The following is a 9,411-nucleotide window of genomic DNA, read 5'->3' as shown; positions in this document are numbered from 1 at the left end:
AACAAATCAAACTCTCCTGAGGTGGTCTCAGTGTGATCCGTTTGTGGTTCATTTTGTGGTCTGATTGTTTCAAGCAAACAAAGTGCCTCCTGATTGCTTCACAGTTAAAGAACCTTGAGGCATGCCCTACATCAGAAAGTTGCAATCTTTCATTACTAGGTCGGGTAAAACAATCTACAGGAGAATTTCTGCCTGGGGGAGCATGTTGACTCTTGGAAAGAGACCACAGCAGTGGTAAATTAAAGCAAATGTAGGTAGTCTTTTTACCTTAAAATTACAACTTTAAAATCATTCTGATGATTCATGAACCTGTAAGGAAGAATAGAGCTTTTGTTGCTGCTACACCAAGCTCAGCATGGCAGAAAATGCACTACGTAACTTTTGGAAGAGGGTAGTAAACCAACCCCTGGTCTGTGTACCTTTCGTTAATTGGTTTTCCATTTCTAAACGACCCATTTCCCTATATTGTAAGTTATTAACAGTACCAGAGAATGTAGATTTTATTTGTTTTTTCTTTTCTTACAATGCATTAAAACACAAATACAGGGAATATTGGAATTGGATATATATATATATTTTAGTTCACTATAATTGATTAATTTTTTCTTAATACCTAACAGGAAGAAAACAGATATATGTGTCACATAAACATTACCATTCTGCTGCAGTTTCACAAACTTATTCATATTACCTTTACACCCACTCCGGACACCCATGTCCTCAATGTGCATAGAAATCTCAGCATATGTTCCTTGTCCTTGACCATATTTTTAATTAAATCATAAAATGGGTCAAGTATGCTCATCTTAAATCTACCAGCAGAATATGTTCCTCCGTTTCAAAATATATGGCACTAATAGCATTAAAAACCTCCTGTTCTGGTTAAATTCTGATGCAAATATTCAAGCATCACTTTGCCTTATTCCCCTCACCTGTCCTCGGAACAGAGAGAATGAAGGGTGCACATGTTTCTGTGGTAAGACTAATAGGTGGTACTTGGACTAATATGTTGAAATACCACAGCTTTAATACAAACAGGATTATCTGACAATGTCTGTTGGCTAAGTCTTGAGTCACTGGGTGCAATGGTTTGTATCTGAGATGAGAGTCCAAGCTGAGTGATGAGTCAAGTCCTGACGTCTTTATCTGTTTGTCATTTAGTCTTTTTGACAATTGTCTTTTGATGCCCAAGGCAAAATGTTAAGACACGTGAGATTTAGACCATAAAAAAAAATACATACAGAGTATTATTTGTTTTCTATAACAGCAGTGATGCAACATCAGTCTTCTATCTCTGCATGAATGGACAGGCTGTGTTTGTTTTGAATTATCTGATTCATTCATCCTTTTGTGCACATTCATGCAGGTGGCAAATCTTGAGGAATTTGGGAAATCTGTGGCTGCTTTGTTGATCGAGGTGTAAATGGACTGTGGTTTTGACCCAGTGTCACACACCATAACACCTAAATCCTGGACTGAATCCTGGTGAGGAACAGTATAGCCAAGTGATGTTTATGTGTGTGTGTGTGTGTGTGGTTCTTAAACTACCAGTCTACATTCCTCTGAATTCTGGCAACTTAAATTGAGTCTTTCGGAGCTTGGCTAGTTAAAATGAACACACAGCACATTATTATAGGGCACTACTCAGTCTGACAAAGGTAAACTCCAGCTTCCTACAGGACTAATTAGATTTATAGGGCCAAGGCAGGTGGTGTGTGTGTGTGTGTGTTTTGTTTTTGTGTGGTTAAGAGACAAATTGCCAATAAAACCCATTTGCCCAGAGCACTTGGTGTCTAGTGGAAGGTGGGAGATGTGCGGGGGGATAAATATCCACTTGCTTCCTATGTATTACCCCTAACAGTAAGGCAATACATGTATGAACACAGTCAGAAAAAAACATACTTGAACACGTAAAGCTATTTGAGTAAAGTATTGAGCCTTTAGTACAAAGCTTTATTTTGGTCTCATTTTGAGCATTGGTACATTCTCTGATGTGATGGTGCTCCATGTTCCAATGGCTTCATGCCATCAAGTCCAATGTACCAAGGGCTGTGTATTGGCAAGAACCTGGTGTTACGATAAATATCATGATACAGGGGATACGATTGTGATCTGCATGTGCAACACTGATTTCTATTTTCTTTTTTTTTTTTACTTAAAAAACCTGCAAGCATTTTTCATTTTATTTTTATTTATTTATTTCGTTTTTTAAACCAATATATACAATTGAACATTTCAGACTGCAGATGTAGTGCTGTGTTGGAAGTTACAGATACTGTGATAAAGGCACATGCAGATCCCATTTTTCTAATTAAAAGAAATGTGTATAGAGCTGATGTGGCTTATATTGGATCCTTTAAAGGTTCACATTTTGCTGTAGTATGTAAACCAGTTTGAATTTTTTCAATCTAAAATAGTTAATAAAAGAAAATGCAGAGTTCATGTAACATCCAACAGAATTCTAATTCTTAAGCAATTTGAAGAAAGGAAATAAAATTTGCCACAAAATAAAAGCAATTACATTCATTCATTCATTCATTGTCTGTAACCGCTTATCCAGTTCAGGGTCGAGGTGGGTCTGGAGCCTACCTGGAATCATTGGGCGAAAGGCAGGAACACACCCTGGAGGGGCCGCCAGTCCTTCACAGGGCAACACACACACACAAAAACAAACACACACACACACACACACACACCCCTAAGGACACTTTTAAGTCACCAACCCACCTACCAACGTGTGTTCTTGGACTGTGGGAGGAAAACAATGCACCCAGAGGAAACCTACGCAGACACGGGGAGAACACACCAAACTCCTCACAGACAGTCACCCGGAGCAGGATTTGAATCCCTCAACCTCCAGGTCCCTGGAGCTGTGTGACTGTGACACTACTGCGACGCCGTGCCTCCCTAATAGCGATTAGGTGATAAATGTATATAATCTTTTTTTTTGTTTTCACCCATGCCGTGAACAATACCATCAGATATGTTTGCTAATACTAATGTTATTAGTGCACCTTGTGCCCTTAATTTACTTGTTTATAGTGGGGTGGAAGAGTTTAATGACTTAAGACAAAAAATCTCTAGCTGTTGGGGATTTAAACACAATGCAAAATGAAACATTATCTGCCACAGATCTTTGCATGTAAACTTTTAATTGATATTGATACTAATCGGATCGAACCATAATTTTGTGATACTCAAGTTTATCAAGATTTTCTTACACCCTTAGTACCATTTTTTTAAAGCCATGATTTCTGTCACGTCTGTATTCTTTATAGTGCACACTATACATTATGTGTAACACACTGAAGCCTACAGGGGTCTAGGTTTCTTTAGCCAAACAGACAATGAAAACACAGTGTCCAGACAGAGGCCATGGGGTCACATGACTCTCTTTAGCACAATTAATATTGAAATATAAACAGTTGTTGCCGTGCAAGGCTTTGCTCAGCTGTTTGGGGCAGATTTATTGAATGCAAGCTCATAACACTTCAGTAATTAGCGGTCTCACTGAATCTACACCATCTGTCTTATGATCATTAGGGACAAAACAACTTATTGCAAATAGCCTAATGACAACACTAGCCACTACAAAAGCATTACAGGCTTCTTTTTTCACATTGCTTGTTAGCTTGTTCATGCAGCAGACTGGAGAGGCTTATAGCTGTGGTTTCTGCTAGCAAGGCCCGCTAGTCACTTCCATCAGTAAATCCCATTAGACATTGCTAAAAGCATCCAAACAGGGGAATGTGAAAAAGACAGTAAGTGATTGTTTCAAATTAGCACACAACAGCTTCAACATGTGGACCTTGTTTTTGTGGGGAAAATAAAATTTTAATTGTGGTCTTAAAGTTGACATTCACAATTTTAATAAAAAAAATTCTGAGGATGGTTCCTCACCATTTGCTAGTTTGTCTGCATGCTCGAAATCTGTGTAATATTATGAAGCCTGTAAATGTGTAAATAAGCAAATTATGCTAGGCTTTCTCTCTCACTCTCTCTGTACCCGGCAGAGAAAAAGCATCTGGATATTTTTAGACAATGAATAGACCTGCAAACCTTGCAAAACATGTACTGAAATGAGATACTGAGGATATATAAATGACAGATTTTCGCTTTAGTATCTTGCAGTATGTGTTAAATTGTATTGGGATGAAGCTGTTGTTGAAACTGAGAATATGGCACACACAGCACCACCTAGAATATTTTTTCCAGCATTGCATTGCTAGTAATTTTTGTAGTGTTTAACCACTTTTAGATGATGTCCCAGCCTGCACCAAGACAAATGACCCATAAATAGGCATAAGTAGCTCTCTCTCTTTCCATCATACAATCAAGGGACACTATAAAGGACATCACTAGATCACCCTCCCCCAAATATAAATTGCATTTTCTCCATGGAACCTCAAAGTGACGTGACATCATCACTCAAATGGCAATTGCAGTAAGTGCACTCAGTCAATCCTGCACTGCCTGGTCTTGCTTTATGATTCTGTGATGACAGTTTTGTAATGGACCTTATATCATCTTTACGGTGCCATCATGTTTTTATGACAAGCACTTTGGTACAACCGGTAGTGTACAACCTTTATTCACTATGTCGCATGAAACACGCATAAGCTACAGTGCCTTGTATTCCCTACACACTCGTCATATGAGATCAACAAAGGGAACTTCGGGTGGTTAAATCACTTCATTTGGAATGCCCTGGAAACATTATGACATTAAAGTCACGGTGACCTGTGGACAGCATAAATTTGATTTTTTAAGGACTTACATGGGGTTTTTGTTGTGACACTGGCCTCTTTTCCGGTGCAGGGCCGAACATTTCTAAAAGACAATCTGTACCATTCAGTGCCAGCAGGAAGTACACAACATCTCATAATAATTATGCAAATTAGCATGATAATGAATGGAGAACTATGATTTATTTTTTATTGTTTTCCATACTTTTTTTTTTTTTACCTGTGGATGCATGCATGTTATATGTGGCCAACAGGAAGACTTGTGTGGCCACAGTATGTTATAGCTACTAACACGTATAATATATTACACATTATAAAATATACAATGAGTTTGCAGGTTTTTATTTAGTTGTAAATATGTTGCGTTGCAGAATAACTATGTTTGGGAAGCAAAAAGCTTAAAAAGCCAATCAGCAGATCCCTATGTCATTTCAGCCCCTTCCACAGAACAGTTCTGTGGCCCTGAGTAGTTATATAAATAGCCATCAACCATAACATTATGACCACTTCCTTTTTTCTATACTCACTGTCCATTCTCTTAGCTCCACTGATCATAAAGAAGCACTTTGTAGTTCTACAGTTTGCAAACACCACAGAGCAGTTTTGATTTAGGTGATGGATCATTCTCAGCGCTGCAGTGACACTGACGTGGTGGAGTGTTAGCGGGTGTTGTGCTGCAGAGAAACACAGAGATGGATTACCAGGTGTAATTGTAGAACTACAAAGTTCTCCTGTATGGTCAGTGGAGCTGATAACATGGACAATGACTGAAAGATACAAGGTAAGATATAAGTTTCCTAATCCAGTGGTTGTTCAGTGTGTGTGTGTATATATATATATATTTATATTTATACACGAGAGAAGGTAACAAAGTTGTCTGAAAAGACTTATGGGGCTTGTGGCTGAATGACTTTAACTGTGAGCAACTTCCACCTATGCTGGTTATTCATGCCACCAACATACATGAACACTGATATGCCACTCTCAGATATATACTGCTGGGTCAGCTTCCAGTGAGTGCAGTGATAAACCATTACTCACTACTCCCTACAATGTTTGAAGTTCCCTTTAAAGTTAACACGTTCACTTCCTGTAGTTTGGGAGCTTAATGTTCATGATTGTAAACCAAAACTGTATCAATTTCAGAGATTGCTTCAGATCAAAGTACAGTGTTTGCACAGGTGGATAATATTGACTTATTTTTGCTGTTAGCGTTACAGTACTCAAGAAGGATCTGACTCCAAATTCCAGAGACCATCAACTTTCTATGAAATTAAATACAGACCAAAAGTGATTATCTAGAGCTTCTGAATAATCACAAATGGGAGAGTTTGCCGAGTATCCAGTGCTCCAGAATTGTCTATGTTATCTTTAAGATGTCTGAATTACTTGTTAAATCCACATGACAGGGAACTACTGGGGTGATTGCAAAGCAACTATAGCAGATATCCCAACTTTCCCTGAAGTTCCGGGAGTCTTGCATTTTAATAGGGGCACGCTGATGCCTGCAAAAGATAAAAAATCTCCCCCAAATTAATTGTAAATCGAGAACTTGCCACTGAGAAAAACACACACACACACACACACACACACACACACACACACAGTGATGAAGTTATAAAGAGAGCATCCTGATCTGTAGCTCTTGTGCTTATTAGACATGTGAGGTTTTTCTGTGGGTGGGGCTTCACAGTCTAATTCTCTTTTTCATTGGCCATTTGGTCATCAGTTGGTCAGAGTCCTGCAGCGCTATGGCAGATTGTTAAAAATATATATAAAATGCATTTCACCTCATGCATTTCACTACATAAAAGTGTATGTTTGGTTAATAGGAAGTAAATACAAAGACAGTGTTGCTCAATGCAATGTTTATAACAGTGACTTCTCTATAGGTCATGGTGGATTAAATCAGTGTTTTTAAAAAACCAAACAGAAGTTGCAGAGAAAATCATAATAATAAATAAAGGTGACATTCGTGATTTTAATCAAAAACACCATTTACTTGCTAATGTGCTTAAGAAGCCATGGCTTATCGAAGAGCAAAGGCATATAGTGTTAGACAACATTGAACACCAAACCTTGAAAAACACAAACAGAGATGAAAATATTGTTCTAGTCCTGCTCCATAGGTGAATTAATATTGACATATCTGTGCTCTGTCATATTACTTAAGGTGGAATGTCTCCAAATTCGCGGACGGCTAACAACATTACAGAAGGTGCTACAAAACTAAACAACACAAGTTGCAGATGAGTTTCTGTGGCAATTCAAACAGTGAATAAACACTTATAGACAAGTTAAACAACAGTCTTTTTTTCTGTCAAACATACTGTTCGCCCTTAAAATACATGAAGCTTCTAAATGTAAACAAACCAGAGAACAGCATTTCTCCAAAATCATAGATGTCCCCGTTAAATAACTGAATTTTAACAGACACATAAACACAAAATTAACATGTAAACGAATGCCCCCTTGCACAAATTTTACATTACGCTGCAACCCAGATTGTCTAAGTTAGCCCAGCTGCTGCTGTCCCATTTCTTATTTTTGCCCCTACTCCTTCTTCACAAGTGTCAACCTTAGAATTTATTTAGACAATGTAGTGGTTAAAATCTTCCAATATGAAATGGGACGTCCCTTCAAGAGCCTTATACATCATCAGAACACAATTAAAAAAGAGCAGTGCTTCATTTCCTAGGCGACTAGCTGTGCTTTTAAGGTACCTGTACACAGGTCTGCAGTGATATGAGATGACTGGGGGCTTCCGGCAAATTATAGGCATCATACACCTTCAGAAGTTTTGACCAATCCTATCTCATCACCCTTTCCTAACTCTTCCGTGATACAAAAAGGAATTCAGCTCCTTATTCTGCAGTTCTTTTGTTCTTCAGAAACATTGGCTCTCTGTTGCCTTCACTTTGGGCCTTTGGGCAGAAAATACCTGTGACTGGTTTACTCCACAGAAACTGTACCTTACTTGGAAACCACACAGTTTTCAGCTGCTAATGTGAAGAAAGCATAAACTCACTGACACATCATTTACATCCATGCATTAGACTGTAACTCAGAGGCACATATCACAGAAATTCACCACTTTTTTTAAAGAGAGCTCAGACTTTTCTAAGCAATCAGGCTCCAGCCCTTTGATCATTCTCATGTCACAACATTTCCTGCTTCATGCTTACAGCTTTTTTTCCATTGCATTTCCAATCAGAGCTCTTACCAGAAAGAGAAACCATAAGACACAACTCAGCAGATGATTTCAGAACTTGATGTTATTGAAGTTTCCTGTGTAAAGTCTCTTAGCAATATTTTATTACTCATAGGCTACTCGTCAATGTTTCAAGAGACTAAAACACATTCATGGTTTTAATAAAAAAAAAAAAAAAAGAAAAAGAAAAAAAAAATTCCTCACCATTTACTACTCTCCAGTCTCCTGTTTGCACACTGATACACTGGCTCCAGTCTACGAATTTTAGACCACAAATAGACCTCTAAACCTTGAAAAGCATGACCCAAGATGAGGATATTTATCTGATCCTTTTCCATAGGTGGGTAATATTGACTTATTTTTGCTGTAGATGGAATTGAATTCGGTAGAACGCTAAGTGAATGGAGTAAATGCAGACTGAAAGTGCTACAAAACTACTCGAGTAACAAAAGAGTTTCTTTGGTAATTCACGCACTGGATCAAAAGGTAGAGAAAACTTAACCTTGCACATGGAACAGTGTTTATCCCCCCTCAAACATACCATTCCACCTTAAAAGATGCAGAGTTTCTGAATGTAAATAAACAATAGAACAACGTTTCCACATCTATAACTTTGATTTAATATGAATGGTGGCAATAAAAAAATTGCATTAGACACAAAGAAGACATGAGACAATCATTTGTCAGATAGAATTGATAATAGTTAGCATCAGGGGTATCGTTAGTTTAGGAGTAGTGGACATGCATAATTATTTCAAAGAAATCTAGCCACGAAATTGTCTATTTTCCGAGTTTCACTGAACATACAGGAGCACTTTGTAGTTTTATAATTACAAAGCATAGTCCAATTGCTTCCCTGTGTACTTTATTTTCCCTCTTTCACCTTGCTGTTCAATGGTCAGGACCACAACAGAGGAGGTATGATTTGGGTGATGGATCATTCTCAGAGCTGCAGTGACATTGAAGTGGTGGTGGTGTGTTAATGTGTGATGTTCTGGTAGGAGTGGATCAAACACAGCAATGCTTTGTAGGGGAAGATTTTAAACACTACAAATTGTTGCTCAGTTCCAAGGGGAAAGTTGGCACTTGAAAACAAAGGGTAGGTGTAAAAAAAAAAAAAAAGAAAACGTATTCTACTTTAGACATTACTGAAATCTCCACTAAAATTAAACACAATTGTGGAGTATTTTTCTCAGGATGTTTGCATCTGATCTCAATGTTATCCAGTGAAAATAATGAAGAATTTAAGGAGGACAACTGAGAAGACCTCTTTCTTGTTTTCTGTTATTACAATGGGTTGATTTGCATTTAGAGCAGTGCCACCAGGGACAGAAACTGTAAGACAAGTCAGCAAAACTATTTAGAACTGGTCATTGTTGTGGTTTCTGGTCGGGAATTTCACCTTCCCTGCTGTTGTTGATTGAGGGCAGTTAGTTGTTGGTGTAGCGGTAAATT

This window comes from Hoplias malabaricus, chromosome 11 (assembly GCF_029633855.1).
Source record: "Hoplias malabaricus isolate fHopMal1 chromosome 11, fHopMal1.hap1, whole genome shotgun sequence".
NCBI lineage: Eukaryota > Metazoa > Chordata > Actinopteri > Characiformes > Erythrinidae > Hoplias > Hoplias malabaricus.
Note: the sequence above shows the minus strand (reverse complement) of the source record.